This window comes from Vulpes lagopus, chromosome 14, assembly GCF_018345385.1.
Source record: "Vulpes lagopus strain Blue_001 chromosome 14, ASM1834538v1, whole genome shotgun sequence".
Lineage (NCBI taxonomy): Eukaryota > Metazoa > Chordata > Mammalia > Carnivora > Canidae > Vulpes > Vulpes lagopus.
Genome location: NC_054837.1, coordinates 31,078,569 through 31,096,067, shown reverse-complemented (window position 1 = coordinate 31,096,067; position 17,499 = coordinate 31,078,569).

The following is a 17,499-nucleotide window of genomic DNA, read 5'->3' as shown; positions in this document are numbered from 1 at the left end:
GGAGGAGGTGGCTTCTTAGCTGAATATTAAGAGCTGAGTCAGACTTCTTCAGGATAAAAAGGGAGTGTTTGGGGCATATGGGAATACAGAATACATGACAGGTTCTGCAGGTAATTAGACATAACTGGTGTATGGGGTGAAGAGAGCAGACTGGAGGCATCTTAAGGGAGACACAACCCATTATCCTGGGAAGTTGTGATTATCCAACTGCTCCCAGCCACACATCACTTCCCACGAATCTGCCATGAGACAGAAAGCAGACACAGGCATCCAAGTTTCTGCGACAGAGTTGGAGCCAGGTCCTGGGGAGGGCTTTACCCAGCCAGCAGGGTTCAGGCAGAGGACTGAGGGGAAAACAAGGCTTCACTGTGGGTCCCACCACGTGGGAAGGCCCAGCCCAGCCACTCCTAAGGGCTGGCACACAGCTGCATCCGAGAAGACGTGAAAAGCAACATTGTGGACAGGCTGGGCAGGAGGGAGCTCTGAGCGCCTTGCATTCCTGCCTTCGTACTCCCTTGATCCAAAAGGACCTTTGTGCTGAAAGACAGAATCCAGCAGCCTTCCACCCAGCCTCTATCTCAAGGCAGGTAAACGGAAATACCGTTCATTCAGCAAATATTGACCAAGGACTTGCGTGCACAAGGCTTTCCATGAGGTGTGGCTGAGAATAGAGTCTCCAGGTTTATCAGAAGCAGGCTGATAGTATAAGCCATTCAACAGAAACTTCTAGAAAAAATTCGTTGTGTATCTGCAATGTGCCAGGCCCCAGTTTTAGGGATATGATGTTGAACAAGACAGGAAAATTTGCTGGCATCATTGTGCTTACATTTCAGCAAGGGGGGACAGAGAGTAAACCAGTAAATCAAAAAAACAAGAGAATATCAGAGGGTGGTAAGTACTTCTCAGGAGATAGAGAAATGGGATAATGAGATAGAAAGGATTCAAACCAGGTAGGGTGGCCACAGACAGCCTCTCTGAGTGACAGGTGGGCTGGGGCCAAAGGGATTTATTTATTCATTCAACCTATGTTTATGGAGCACTGCCCAGGCGCCAGGCACTGGAACATATCAATGGACAAAATCGATAAAGATTCCCATGTCGTGGGGCCAATATCCTGGGATGAGGGGAGCTGAGCAAATAACAATTCACTAACAAATAAATCACACTAAATGCTGGAAGGTGGTTAAATGCAATGGGAACAAGAAAATGTGGGGCAGGAGGGAAGAGGTGCCACAGTTGAGGCTCAAGGGGTGGAAGGGGGCAGGGCAGAGGCTGGTTGGAGCGAGTCCTGCTGGGTGACATCAAAGCGAAGAGGCAAAAGAAGGAGCCATGTAGGTACCTGGGGAAGAGTGTCCCAAGCAAGCCCTGGCAATTCACAGGAACCATGAGACATAATGACAAATTGTTGCTTTCAGCAACTAAGCTTAGGGATGCTTGTTATGCAGCAGGGGATGACAGGAGAACCTAACTAAGCTCAGCAGCTGGCCCAGAATCTTCCTCCAGTAGCTCCCTCAACCAAGCTGGGCCACATGGGCTCCACATAAGCAACCACCTAATATTCTCAGGTCCAATTTCCTTGGTTCCTTTTACTCGGAGTCATTATCCTGGCTCTGTCAGTATCCAGACCTGCCTCACCTCTAAAATCTTAGACCCCAGCACCCCTCAGGGAACCAGAGCCTTCAGCCCCTTGTTCCCCTCATGGCTTCAGTTCCTTCCCTCATGGGCCTCTCATCCACCCACTCAAAGACCCTCAGAGTCCCAGAACCCCTTCCACTGTTGACTGCACTTTGTAAGCCTCTCTTGGTATCACTCCTTTTCCATCCTTGCCTGCCTTTCCTCAGGATGAGCCTTCCTCATTGCCCCCCACCACCACTCCTGGGTTACTGCAGGAACATCCCTCTCACAGCTCTGAGCATGCTCTTCCTGAGCACAAATGTGGATCCCTGAAAAGGTCCAAGCACCTGTGTATTCCTATGGGCCCTTGTAAGGAGCCCCTCTCCCACTTCCCTTCCCTATAGGGCTGTGGTGACTCTGAAGACATGCAGGTCCCCAGGTGGATCACGCTTCCCCACTGCTTCTCACATATGCACAAGCTGGCTCTTTGCCTAGTTCCTTTCCTCCACTTTGTCTTGGGGTGCATGCCTATCTCTCATCAAATATCGCCTTTTCTGGGAAGCCTTCTCTGCTATCACCAAGCAGCATTAGAATCCCTTAATCAAAGTTGTCAATTCATCTGCATAATAGTTCTGGTCATATTGATTTGTCCCTGCTCTTTACTTGTGGGTCTCTCCCATTATGGAGACTATGAGCCTCCTGAGGGCAAAGCTACTGCCTCAGCCATCCAGAACCTAATGCAGCATCTAGCATAGGGTAAGGATTTATCCGAATGAAAGGTCAGCAAACTACAGTCCACAGCCAAACCCAGCCTGACCTCTGTTTTGTTTGGCACATCACGCATTTTACAGATGAACATATGCAATCAATTTGATGACAGGGGACACTAATTGCAAACTCCAATTCAGCAAAATGTTATTCTTTCCCCCCAGAATAATTCCATTCTTCTCATTAGCAGATTTATATTATAGAACATTGTGCTCAATTATTAGTAGTATATTTTGAATTCCATCAATAAAAATTCAACTGAAATTTGTTCTATCTCTTGTTATATGAAAGCCTACATAATACCCTCAATTTTTCTCTTGGCCCCCAAAGTTTAGAGCATTTATCAGCTGGCTCTTTAGAGACTGAGTTTGCCAATCGTGTTGAGACCTGAATTGTCAAGTGCTGCCTTGACATCTTTGAGTCTCCAGAGCCCCAAAGGCCTGACCGTAAGCTCCTTGCTATCTCCAGACATACTCCCCACACAGTGGAGAAGCCCTCACCCAACCTAACCGGTGTCACTTCCCTGCCAGCCTGTGAGAGTATTCAAACAAGCTGCGACCTCCTCCCATGGGAACCTGTTAACTCAAAGCCCGCCTCCCCTCCTGCAGCTCCTGCTGGTCTACTCTGCTACAAAGCAGAGCACAACCCCCCCACATGGCCCTGCGTGTTGTCCTCCTCCCCCGGGCTGTGAGTGAGAGAGGCTCACAGAGTGCCACCGACCTCCTCTGTCCAGTGGCAGGTTCGGTGTTCTGTGCTTCGTCATCTCATACTATTCAGAGCCAGGGGGGTCCTTCCTTCACCAACAGGGTCAGAACACCAACCCCTAGTCTAATGAATGGATGAATCTGCCTGGTTCTGGAACCTGTTTGATTTTCCTATGCCCCCCACCCACCAGCCTGCAGTTCCCTTGTCCCCCGTGGCTCTTAAGCCCCGTCCCAGATCCTGCGCCCCACTCCCCTCTGCCCTAACACCATGGCACCACCTCTCGTGTATGCTCCTTCTGTCTGGAAGAGTAAACCACCACATCCTGCCAGCTCGCTCTTAAAATCTTCTTGAAAGCTCAGCCCTGCCCCTCCCTTGCCCAGACCCCCTTGATCCAAGAAACAGAAGTGACTTTCTGAGCATTCTGAGGTTGGAAGCGTTTGACGGCCGGTCTGTCTAAACGCTGCATCAATAAGCTTCATGTGCTTATGAAAAGCCCAGTGTGCGGAGGTGGGTTGGGGGTGCGTTTTTAAGGCAACGCTGCCAGCTTCCTTCTTATTGGAAGCCTGATGGGCTTACATGACACCTGAGAAAACAAAGCAGGAACTGTGCATGCGGCGTGTTGATAAAGTGATCCGAAGGGGGGAAAAATCCGCGAATGTGCCTCAGTTCTGGGGACAGAACATTGGACCCTTTGTGTTTCTTTACAGCCAGCAGCCAACTCAAAAACAACAAACAGAAACCTCTCTCCACCTTCGCTCAGCCCGAGAAAACCCAGTCAGCCACCGTGTTTATTCTGGAGCAAATGCTGAAGGGACTGTTGTCTGAAACGTTGGAAATGTGGGCACTTATCAAACATCTTCTGCTGTCTCCCTGGCTCTGCGGGCAGGAAAGGAGCAAGGCACGTTGTGCATTTGTGCAGACACAGCAATTTGAAAACTCCCGAATATGCCCAAATCATGGGGCAGAACACTGGATACCTTGGACCGTGCATGGGTGGCCCGGTGCGTGGATGGGAAGGGGGGTGTAGGAGAGGTGGGGAGAGATGTCTCTACTCTTGTGCTCCAATAGGGATCCTCAAGAAAGAGCCAGGCTCTTGCTTCTATGTGGCAAATATCCAAAAGAGTTGACCAGATGGCTCTTTCAAGTTCTCCTGGATAGAGGCCAGAAGACATGTTGGCTGAAGGTGGCATAGACATGGTTGGTTGGCACTACAAAGGAAAGGGTGTGCACCATGTAGGGAGCACAGGCTGGGTCCCATGAGGGGAGATGCATCAAGGACCAGACAGGAAACTGTTCAATGTCCACGGATTCTTCCCTTCCGAGTATGCACCTCCCTTTGCAATGTGACTTTGTCTTTCCTCCCTTCCAGAGGCAGGGTCTATTTCTCCATCTCCTTGAATCTGGACTGGATCTGTGACTTGCCTTTACCAGCAGGATTGGGCAGGAATGGCATGCCCTTGGAGCCTAGCCCTTAAGAGTCTTTGCAGCTTCCTGTCCTCTTGGAATGCCACCTAAGACTGCCATGCAGAGAGGCCAGCCAAGCTAGCCAACTGGAAGATGGGAGGCCACACAGAGGAGAGCCAGGGCCAGTGCCGGCTCCCTGCGAGACTCATAAGATAGGTCATCTTGCACTGCACAGCCCAGCAGACCATCCGGCTGAATGCATGTGAGTCAACCCCAATGAAACCTGCAGGAGAATCTCAGAGCCAACTGGCAAAACCATGAGAAGTTTGTTAATTTAAAACACTAGGTTTGGTGAGTGGTCTATTACCTATCAGGCAGAGATAACCGATACACGTAGACGATCAAAGAATGATACATGTCAGAGTAGTGCTGTCCAATAGAGAAATAAGGAAAGCTACATTCATAATTGAGTTTTCTAGTAGTCACATTAAAAAAGGTAAAAAGAAATAGGTGAAATTCATTTTATTTTTTTATTTTATTTTATTTTATTTTATTAAGATTTTATTTATTTATTCATGAGAGACACAAAGGGAGAGAGAGGCAGAGACACAGGCAGAGGGAGAAGTAGGCTCCATGCAGGAGCCGGACGCGGAACTCCATCCCGGGACTCCAGGATCAGCCCTGGGCCAAAGGCAGGCGCCAAACCACTGAGCCACCCAGGGATCCCCCAGTGAAATTCATTTTAATGACATAGTTTATTCATCTCGATTTATTCAAAATATTTCTTTTTTTTATTCAAAATATTTCTAATTTCAATACATGATCAATACAGAAACTATTATCAGGTATTTTACATTCTTTCTTTCATACTAAGTCTATGAAATCCAGTGTGTACTTTACACCTACAGCGCATCTCAGTTCCAACTGGATGAGTTTTAAGTGCTCAGTCATCACACGTAGTGAGTGGTTGCCTTATTGAAAACCAGCTCCCAGTCCAGAAGCTGAATGGGAAGTATGGACACTGGGGTCAGCATGACAAGGGCAAAAAGGTAGGGGGTTCTGAGGGGCTCAGACAAGGAATAATAGGGTCTGAACTGGTGTCCACTGGAATAGAGAGAAGGGGATGGGCTCTGGTGATAGTCCAGAGGTAGAAGTCAATAGCTGTTGTGGGTTGAGGGGTGGCCCCACAAAAGTTATGTCCACTGAGAAGCAGTAAATGTGACCTTATGTGAAAAATGTATCTTTATAGACGTGATTAAATAAAGGATCTAGAGAAGCAGTGATCCTGGATTATTGGAATGGGACTTAAATCCAATAGCAGGTGTCCTTGTAGGAAGAGGGGAGCACACAGAAGGGATGACTATGTGAAGACGAAGGCAGAGGTGGGAATGACGTGGCCACAAGCCAACAAACACCCAATCCACACGCAGCTGGAGAAGGCAACCAGGATCCTTGGAGGAGCATGGCCCTGCAGACACCTTGACTTTGGTCTTGCTATGAGAAAGCACGTTACGGTTGTCCCGAGCCACTAGGTCTGTGGCAACTCGTTGCAGCAGTCCCCGGGGAACTCACACGCATTGACCTCCCCAGTGTGGGTGTTTAGCAGGCTTTCAGACTCCAGGGCGAACAAGCGGATGGCAGGCCATATCAGGACCTGGAACGGGAGCCATGGGGCACAGGGTGACTCAGAGGGAGAGTGAAGATGCAGTTTGGTTGTGGAAATAAAAGCAGCGAAGGCGTAGCAAACACAGTGTGCCAGGCCCTGCAGTAAATGCTTTTTCCTTTTGCTCCTATCACCTTCTCGACAGTCCTATGAGGCAGATGCTACTCCAACCTCCACTATACACATGAGGACACTGAGGCACAGCTAGTGTACCTCACGCAAGGTGGCACAGCCAGCAAAGGGAGGAGCCCGGATTTGAACCCAGCTGTCTGGGTGAGACAAGCAGGCAACAGGCCATGAGCAGCCTCAGCGAGGGAGGAGGGGCTGAGCCAGAGGCTCAGACCCTGGTCTTCCTTTGGGCTGTCTGTGGTAAAGGACAATTTTATCGACATTCGCCTTGAAATCTTTTCAGGGGATTAACTGTCCATCACTTTGGCTGCATCTGCCTGCTCAGAAGTCATCGATTGCTAAATGACCGGAAGCACCACAGGCTGTCGGGAGCCTCCCCAGCCGCTGACAGAGCATTGCCCGGTCAGCTCCCAAACCGTAAGCAAGGCTGCATTTCCCATTTCCAAAACGCAGCCTGCTCCCCGACTTGGCTCCCTCCAGGAAATCCTGTTTGTGCTATTTCAGGAAAATTGATGGCTTTTTTTTTCTCTGGGCCTTCCAGAAGCCCGACAGATGGTCCCAGATTTGCACACTGTGTTTCCAGGGTGGCGCCTGAGACACTCTCTCGAATGGTTCTTTCTACTGTGTCAGGCATTTCCACCAAATGTGTTGCTTCGACAAATATTTATTGAAAGGCTGCCGTATGCAAAGTACCGTGCTAGACGGTGGGAGATGGGTCAAAATATATTAATGGAACATGTATTATGTTCTAGGGTACATGGGAGTCAGCAAGATTGAAGGGTAGGCCCTGTGCCATTCAGAGAGGGCTTGGGGCCCCCAAAAGAAGCACACTTATGAGCAGCCCTATGCTTGTTAACTCCTCAGAATTGTTTTTATATAAGCGAGATCAGAGTAAAAGAAATAGCCATGGAAGCTTTAAAAAGGATGTGAAAAAAGTAATGAAAGAAGAAGAAAGGGAAGCATAACAAAAGCAGTACATGGCGATTTAGCTACAGACCTTGCATGGATTTTGCCATGATAGCCACAATAAAATTTGGGGCAGTAAGACAGCCGGTTCTGGATCCCACAGACCAGATCTCACAGGTGGAGTTCCAGCCCCAACTGTCCAGATCTGGGTGACTTCACGTAAATAAATGGTGCTGATGAGCCTCAGTTTTCCCATCTGTAAAATGGAGTTACTAATGGCATCAGCCCCATAGGGTTGGGACGAGGTTGATGTACTAATGCCCGTGTCCCTGGCACACAGTGTAACACAGACAGGCCGAAAGTGGTGAAAGGCAGCCTTGTTCTAGGGAATTCTGTCTGGGAATCTGGCTTCCTCGGGAAGGTCAAACTACCCAAGCACAACCATACTGTAGTCTAAGGAGAAAAAGTTCCTAGGTGTAGGGAGCAGACCTTTGTTGGATTTCAAAGTCAACAAGTGTCATACCTCATGTCAAGCCAACATTTTGGACACTTTTAGGCAGAAAAGATAAGGAAGTAAGGCTGTACCTGGCATCGCCCTGGCCCCACATGTCTGATCTGTTTTTCAAGGCCAACTTCCTCCCAACCAGCCTTCCCATCCAGGCTGGCACGAGGGGAATCCAGAAGGCTCTTTGATCTTGAGAATCTCCTTTAAGAAAATCCCAAAGAATTTTCTTTAATGCAAGATACTAGATGTATTTTTAAGTGATTTTCTCCAAAACATTAAAAAAATTTTTTTACTATGAAAATTTTCAAGCATAGGGAAAAGTAAAAATATGTCTACTCCCCAAATTAATGTCTTGTCCCCTCTTTTTCTCTCTGGCAAAGCCATTTTTTTTAAGTTTTTTTTTTTTTTTAATTCATGAGAGACACAAAGAGAGAGGCAGAGACACAGCAGAGGGAGAAGTAGGTTCCCTGCAGGGAACCCGATGTGGGTCTTGATCCTGGGACCCCAGGATCAGGACCTGAGCCAAAGGCAGACACTCAACCACTAAGCCACCCAGTGCCCCTGGTGAAACCATTTTAAAGTAAATTACAGATACTGTGGCACTTCAGCTCTCAATACTTTGGCATATATCTCCAAGAAGAAATAAGGACATTGTCCCATAGATCTGCAGTTTCTCTCTCATACATAACTGAATAAGCAATAATTCCCTAATATCATCTAACTTCCAGCCCATATTCAGATTTCCCCAATCTCCCACAAATTATCTTTCCAAAGAATTCTTAAATTAGGCCTGTAGAGGCAGACATGGCAAATAAAGCTTATTAACCGCTGAGGTTGATTCTGGATCTGACAGTAGCCTGGGTAACAAAGAACTGTCCACAAGGGTTGACTTCATAAAATAATGACAGGCCACACCCCACCACGGTCCCTGGAGTCTGGGAGAGAGAAAGGGAATTGTTCCCTTTTTACTTATAATTTTACTTTCTGGGAAACGCACATCTCACATAGGCCCTGGCCCAGCCCATTGGCCGCGAAACTGACCCTTTGGTTTCTGTTTTACATTAGGAAGCTGAGTCTACACTAAGTAGTACTTTTCCCTGCCCCGTAGGAATCCAAACACAATTCTTTGGTTATTGACTTTCTTTTCTGTGGCGGAACTCCCTGGGTCCAACATACTCCTTCTCCGCAGCTCCACATGGCTGCTGCCCAGGCCTGGCTCAGCCCAAGCCACATACTCAACATGCACATGCACGCATGCGCAGAGGAATGCATGCACACATGCACACACACAGGTCCATGCACGCACACGCATGCATACACACATGTGCACACACTGAACGCACAAGGTCCTTCCTTTCAAGGACAAATGGAAACTCAGGCTCCCAGAATGAGCTTTCCCCACTTTCCCTCTCCTCGCCCAGCTCGACCCCCTCCAAGTATTCCCCCAACTTTTGATAAGCCCCCTGGCTCCCTCCCACCATAAGGAAGGTCGCAGCTGGCCAACCTCTGCTTATAAACAGGCTGAACTGGCATTCCCCACCCAGCGGGTGAAGGAGAAGCCAAGCCTAAGAAACAGGAGGGACTCACTCATTTCATTGTCCCAATGGGTTCCCCTCGGCTTCTGTCACCTTCCCAGGCCCCCTGCCCCCAACCTGCCTCAGCAAACAAGAGAAGGGTAAGATACAACCAAAGTCCTATAAAAGAAGACTCCCCATGGCCAATGGTGAAGTGGTAAGAGGCAGGCCGGGGCGGGGAGGAGGGTTAGAGAGAGGCCCCAGCAAGGGGGTAGGGAGGATGAAGGAAAAGAAACTTGAGTCTACATTTTTAACAGGAATTTGATTCAAAACAGTAAGGATCTTTTTATAAATAGGCCTGCAGCAAACGTTGCAAAGAGTAATTCAAGCGTGTGGCCTAACGGGCGAGTGGTGCCTTAGCTTTATGGGGTCTTAATAGCCCGCATCAGCCAGAGGTATGCTGGTTAATCATTTCCGTCTTAGGAAGTGAATAACATGCAGCAGCCCCGTGGGAAGGAGGGCAGATGGCAGACAGAGAATGTTCCAGTCCATTCCAGAAACCAAACCACAGGCAGCCTTCAGTTCCTGACTCTCACAGGTCTGCCTGGAGAATGTGAGCACCGTGGTGTGCAAAGCCCACTGCCACCATCAGCACCCAACATGCACTAGACCTTCTCACGGGGTGCTGTGCTTGGGGATCCAGAAGCAAAAAGGAGTCTTCGTGCAGGCTTACAGAGCCCCCACAGTTTGGTTGCGTACATCAAAGAAATAGTTGGTTTTCACTACTCAGGGTGGTGGCCTTCTAGGGCCCCCATCGTCCCCACAGCAGCAAACCCTGAAGCTCTGCTCCACGGGGAAATGCAGAACCAGGCTTCCGCCAGCCTCTGGTCACAACGTTTTCAGCAACCAATTGATCCATAGCCTTAGTTTATGTGTGTTGCCATTTCAAGAGGACTTATTTGTTGATTCACTAACAAGGAACTCACAGCCCACAGAGCTACGACTCACACCTGAACGGAGCTTCTCTACCACGTACGATCCTTGTACGGCCCATCCCGGCCTTCTAGCACTCAGGAACACGAGGCAGCTTCTGCTCCATGCCCGGGGCCATTTCCAATAGCAGAACAACCAAAAAAAGCACATACATGTGAAAACTGTGGTACAGAGCAGACCACAAAAAGGGACATTCGTTTACAGCATGAGATAGAAGGAGAAGGCAGAGAGTTGCCCCTTTTGAACTCAGCCAGGAGTGTGCCCATCAGGTGACCACATAGAGGTCTGTGAATGACTGAGAAGGTGCCACAAGCATTGATTTGGAGGCTGCGAATAAGGGTAAGTAGGTGAATTCACAAACACAGGAACACGAATAATGAGGATTGGCTGCACTCGTATTAACTGTTGGAAGATGTACACACAGAATCCCACACCTGCCCACACACAGCTCCGCAGGGCTAGTGAGCGTGGGTCATCCGAAAAGACCAGCACGGAGAAGGCCAGGGCCCAGGCCCTTTCACGGAATTCAGCTCAGCCCACAGGAGTCAAGGGTCTGGAAAACAAAAGTTTTCTAAAGGTCAGCTCAGGTGAGCCTCGCTCTCTGGCATCTTGATAAAGCCTGAGCCACGGCCACGAGAAGTGGTTCCAGCAGCAGGCAGGAGCAAGCTTGCTCTGCGAGATTCTTGACCCACCAAGCCTCCATTTCCTTGTCTTCTTAATGGGTATAAATGATACTGCAGAGAGTGTTTGTTCAGATCAGCACGGTGCTTGGTAAACCGTAGTCACTGCTACGATCCGTATTACCACTATCACCCGGCTGCTCTTGTTAGTACTGTCCCTGTTCATTATTATAACGATTACCACCATCTTCGGCATTTACTACCCAGACAGGTATCTGGCTTCTAGTCCTGACAGTCTTTGGTGGCGGGAGCAGATCCAGGTTTGGGGGAGTGGGAGGTTTATATGACTTTAGAGGATGTCTTTTTAAAAAAAACACACACACACACAAAATTGCAAATTAAAAATTAGATCCAGGGTCTTGGAGGGGGCCTTTTGGGTGAGAACCCCAAAGTTTAAGCTCCGTTAGCTCCAAAGTGAGCCCACCCATTTGGATCTCACACCAGTATGTAAAGTAAGTCCTCAGTCATATATTCCTTTTTTAATTAATCAATTAAAATAATTAAACATGACTTTCTATTTCCTACTCTGTGCCAAGCATAGCAGTGATCAAGACAAAGTCCCTCTCATGGGAGCGGCCTCCTTGGCGGCGGGTGGGAAAGAAAGGGAAAAAATGTGCAAATCAACAAATAACACAGAAGGTCAGCAGGGACAGGGAGGTGGAAGGGTCTGCCATTGGTAAAGAACTCAGGGCAGGTTCAGAGCTGAGACTTGTGGGATGAGGACGAGCAAGCCCTCTAGAATCCTACAGGGAAAACTTCCAGACAAAGGGAACAGGAAGTGAAAGGACAAGCACTATGCATTCAAGGAACAGCAAGGCGAGTGGTGTGGGGTGAGTAATGTGAGGTGACACTTGAAAAGGTAGGCAGAGGCAGATCAGGGAAGGCTTTGGCGACCCTAGAGAGGAGTTTGGACTTGGCACCAAGAGCAAAGGGCATCTGGTGGGAGGTGTTAAATAGGGGTTGATGCAATTTGTGTTTCTGAAAGAACATTCTGGCTACTGTGAGTAAAGTGGATTATGGAAGAAAGGAGGCAAAGAGGAAGAGCATCGAGGAGACCCTTGGTGGCCTTTGAGGTCAGCAGCTTGGGAGGCTGATTAGGTAGGGGTAGGAGGCAGGACTGGAACCGTTTTAAGGGACATCTGCCATCCCAGCTGCTGCCACCCTCTCTCAGCCCTGCAGCTGGTTCCTGAGAGTCCTCCTTGGAATAAACCCTTGGGCTACTGCTTTGTTCTTCTGGGAACAAAGTAAAGAAAGAATGAAAACAACTGTGCCCACTGGCCCCAGGGGGCGTACAGGGCTGGGCCTGGGGAGAGCAGGGAGCCAGCTCAGCACTCTCTTCCCAGGCAAGGGCATTTCATTTTGTGGCTTGTCGATGCATTTTGGGTGGTGGGCAGGCCGCTGCCGGAAGGGCCCTAGTCCCATCTAACCAGAGTTGGCAGGAGGGAAGAGTGTTTTGCTGTCATTTGACAAGGCAGCCTTGTGAGGATCCAAGGTTGTGGAGTTAATTACAGCTGATTACCTTGCATATGATCCTCAGGTTCCAGCCTCTTGAAAGCCTCTACTGGTGGAAGAAACTCACAGATGGGCAGTCAGAAGAAAGCTTCTTCTGCCCATGTCACTGTCCTGCCTCCTAGGAGCCCAGCCTTTTTTTTTTTTTTTAAGATTTTATTCATAGAGACACACACACAGAGAGAAAGGCAGAGACCAGGCAGAGGGAGAAGCAGGCTCCATGCAGGGAGCCCGACATGGGACTCGATCCTGGGTCTTCAGCATCACACCCCGGGCTGCAGGTGGCGCTAAACCGCTGCGCCACCAGGGCTGCCCCAAGCCCAACCTTTAAATAAGTATGACCTCCGTAAGTCATTGACTAAAATTCCCCCAAGTAAGGATTATTGCAGGGAGCACATGAAAAATAAGTTTCAGAGCTCCCAAAGTTTAAATGTTGACTATATTCACCTCCCTATGTTGGTGCTTATTAACAAATGCCAGGAGGCCCCCCTCCTTTAAAAATTGACCTAAATCACAGAAATATAGAAAAGAAGCACTACAACCATCAAATAGCAAAGCAATAATAGTAGTATTCACTGTCATCTGCAAATAATGATAAGTCTGTCTCCCTTTCCAACACTTTCCCTTTTTAATATTCATGTCTTATTGCATTGGCTTATTTGGCTTATCCAGACATTAAATAATAGAGCCCTAATTGGCATCCTTGTCTTGTCCTGATGTTCATTCATTCATTCATTCATTCATTCATTCATTTTTGCTCTTGATTTTTAATGGAAATGCCTCCATAGCTTCATCCTTTAATAAGATGCTGGCTTTTAAATTTAAGATGAATCATCTTTATCATATTATGAAAAATTTCTTCTGTTGCAAGAGTTTTTTTTCCACTGGTAATTCATTTTCATTTTTAATATAAAAGGAACATAGAGGGATATCCAGTGAGAAATTACCACTCTTACCCTTATGGAACCAGCCCTTTATGGATGGACTTGAGTTTATTTCCAACATCCTGCTCTTAGGAATAAACTGCACCATACAGCCTTGTCTGATGTCACTTCCCTCCAGTACATACCTTTGTGGAGATCAATTCTTAGAAGGGATGCGTGCATTCATAATGTTGACAAACATTAACAAAATGCCCACCCCCAGGTGTGGCTGAAGCCCCTGACTTTCCTGCCAGCAACATGCCCTCTCTTGCCAACAGGATGCTTTCCAACTTCGGGTCTTTACCAAGCTGATGGTGTGGATATGGTGTCACAGCCCCCTTTTAACTTGCATTTCTCCACTGTGAGGGAAATGTGTGGGCCATCTGAATGGCACTTTTCCTAGTGTGCTAGTCTTCTTCTCATGGATTTGTCTGAGACGTTGACCTGAAGGATGTCTCCTTTGGTTTGCACACAGCTTCCGTGCTGTCTTTGTGCATTCTTTCCTTCTGTGCTTAGGAGAGCTTCTTGAACTTATCCTTAATTAGTGTTTTTAGGGCATGTAGCAGGAAATCCTTCTACAGTGAGGTAGACAGTTCCAGGATTGGCTAATTTAGTGATACAATAGCCCAAACTCAGTTCTTTCCTTCCTTCTCTACCATCTTTAGTGGACAGACAGAGGATGTAGTTCCAGGCATTGTATGCAGACAAGATCATGTCCAACAGAAAAGCAGGGCAGTTCTTCCAAGGGCTTTCTCTTGCTAGTGAGAGGACCCTTCTCCACAAGCCCCTGGCATAGGCCACCTCATGAGTCACTGGCCAGCAGGACATCCATGACCAGACCTAAGACAATCTTTGGCGAAGGATAATGAGACCCATGTGGTTGGCTTAGATCAACCAGGGTTTACCTTCTGGGGCTAAAGTGGGATGAACACCTGCCCTCCCCCTACCCCAGGAGGGCACAAGACTCCAAGGAAGACAAAGTAGTACAGGTTCTGTTTGCAAGAAGGAGGTGGAAAGTATAGCCCTTGAACAGCAATCACCAGATTCCTCCACATTCCTGGATATCTCTGACTTGATTTGTTTTCTGCCGCTGCCAATGCCTATGTCCATTCTCCAGTATATTTTTAGCTTCCTTGAGACCTTTCTAGAAATACCCAGCCCCTTTGCCATTTGTGTGTCCACCTCTACCAGGTTCTTTTCATTACAATCCAGGATCTTAACATCTCATGGTTACCTCACTTTAGGATCACATTTCCTTGAATTATATTGTGAAACCAACATAGATGCTTTCTACATTTCACTTCTGTTTCCTGTAGTAAATGTTTTTTTTTTTCAAAAGTGTGTTTTTCCTCTTGGGGGCAAAGCTCCCCCCATCTTTCCAATGACAGGATGGCTTCATACGACACTAGGGTTTATTTTCTGGTGCTTTCCTCTGATGAGGAGATGTCTGCTCAGGTCTGGGGGTTTGGTGGGTGCTGGTTTTTGCCCCCCTCCCCCTGTCCACCTGGTTGTTATTAGAACCCTCATTGCAGATCTTTAAGCCTGAGCATTGGCTGTTAAGAACCAACCTGGAGCCAGGTTTCCCGAGTCTGGCAGTTATTCTCCTGGAGGGGCTCTGCTGGCTGAGGAGGCATCTTCTACCTCTGCTGCCTGGTTGCCTGATGACCCAAAGGGAAATTTATTCATAGATAATTTGAAACAGTCAGAAGTCCTTTCCAATGCCAGATTCACTGCATAAAAATCGACAAGCCCCCAGGGTAGCACCGCACCTCTATTCCTGTCTTCACTCTTCCTTCTTCAGCATGACATCCCAGAAATCAGTGGCCACCACCCATCTCCTGCTGCCTTGGGCCAGGCTCACTGCTGGGAATTCTGGTGCTGGAGTGAGCAGGGAAGGAAGGTAGTATTGGAGAGATTAAGGTGTGAAATGTCTATGGTCACCCCAGAACACAGACTGTGTAGCTGGGATGACTGCTCATTCTGGAGTCCAAAGCAGCCCTAAGTCATTGAGATGATCCATGCAATAGTGGAAACTGCTTACTACTTTTCTGCCTGGCCCTACCATTTTTTTTTTTTTGGCCCTACCATTTTAAAAAATATTTTATTTATTTATTCATGAGAGACACAGAGAGGCAGAGACATAGGTAGAGGGGGAAGCAGGCTTCCTGTGGGGAGCCAGATGTGGGGCTCCATCCCAGGACCCTGGGATCACAACCTGAGCCAAAGGCAGATGCTCAACCATTGAGCCACCCAGATGCTCCCTGGCCCCACCATTTTGCCTGATGGCACCAATGATGCTTTTCTCATTGGGATGTGACAGGAGCCAACATTCCTACTTTTCACGACTATTGCAATTCTTTCTAATTCCTTAGGAATGAAGAAGGGCAAAGCTGGTTCCTTTGACTCTGCATGCATTTTCTTTCTTTCTTTCTTTCTTTTTTTTTTTTTTTTGCATTTTCATTTTTGTTTCTCAACAGTGCAGTGAAGCTTTTCCCCCCTTTGTTGTTTGTTTTGCTAACATGCTAAGAGGAGATTTTTAAAAATCAATCACTAGGACCTTTGTTTTTCTCCATATGAATCTCCAGCTGGTTCCTATTCTGGGATCCTGTTCATGTCAGCATAACCAACTTCTGATGGTTCCACAAGCAAAGTTAGTGGTATTTTTTTTCCATTAAAGAAAAATCTCAAACAGAAGCCCCCAAACTGCCCCCCTCCCAGGACATCCATTGTCCATCTGCACAAGATCCCAAGGGTGACCCCCAGATGGCTCCCATGTCACCAGGACAGCGTGCTTGTCTACGACAGCTTGGTAGCAGCTGCAAGCTCCTCATTGGATCTGTACTTCTTGGCAGTATCCTCCCAGCCAGCACCATCTTGGCTCAGCCTGTCACCACCACTGAGTTGGGCTTGTCCCATCCTTCCCACTTCTATTCTGCATTGGAGGATTCTCCAAGGCCATGCAGTCAGGGCAGGTCCACACAGTCACAGAATTATCACTGCTGACCTCAAAGGATAGATCTTCCCATTGGAGGGGGTTGAATTTCCTCCCCCTCAGTTAGACTCCTGGCCTAGGAGCCCCTGGTAAGTGTGTGTCCTCTTTGGACACGTGCCAAGACAATCACATCAGAGGCTAAGGCCAGGTTGCATATATGACACAGATCTTTAGTGCTCTCTGAGTAGCCAGCTCACCCCCAGGCTACTTGATCAGTGTGTATTATTAAGGAATGGTATGATGAATATTTTGTTTAATAATTAAAGCAACATATTTCATTTTTGTTCCAGCAAAAGCAAATGCCTTTTTCTTTAAGAGTTATTAGTTTATTTAATTATTTGAGAGATGGAGAGATAAAGAGAGAAGGGAGGGACAGAGAGAGAGGACGGGCAGAGATAGTGGGAGAGAGTCTTAAGTAGACTCTGCATTGAGCCTAGAGTCCAATGCAGAGCTCGATCTCATGACCATGAGATCAATTCCTGAGCTGAAACCAAAAGCCAGAGGTTTCTTGACTATGCCCCACAGGCACCCCAAAGATAGATGCCTTTAAAGAGAATTGATAATGTATGGTTATCAGAAAGCACTTGGAGGGGCACTTGAGTGGCTCAGTTGGCTAAACATCTGCCTTCTGTTCAGGTCATGATCTTGGGGTCCTGGTATCAAGCCCTGCCTGGGGCTCCCTGCTCAGTGAGGAGCCTGATTCTCCCTCTCCCCCTACTCATGCTCTCTCTCCCTCTCTCAATTAAATAAATAAAATATTTTTTAAAATTAAAAATAATAAAAAGCTAAATTAGAAAAAAAAGAAAGCAGTTGGAAACCAATATTTTTCTTTGTCTTCAATAATGGGTTTTCTACTATACTTTATTCTCCAAAGGTCATTGCCTTCTTTTCTTGTATATACTTATGAGGTCAGTTGTGGGTCAAATGTTTGTGTCCCCACCCAAAATTCATATGCTGAAGCCCTAACCCTCAATCTTACGGTGTGAAGAGGTAACTGGGATAGTCGAGGTCATAATGGTGGGTCCCCCATGAAGGGATCAGTGGCCTTCTAAGAAGAGGGAGGGAGAGAAATTAGTCTCTGTCTCTGTCTCTCCCTCCTCTTCCCTGACCCTTTCCCGCTCAGGCAGGCCATATGAGCGTGCAGCAAGAAAGCTGCTGTCTACTGACCAAACCTCACCAGACACTAATTTTCCA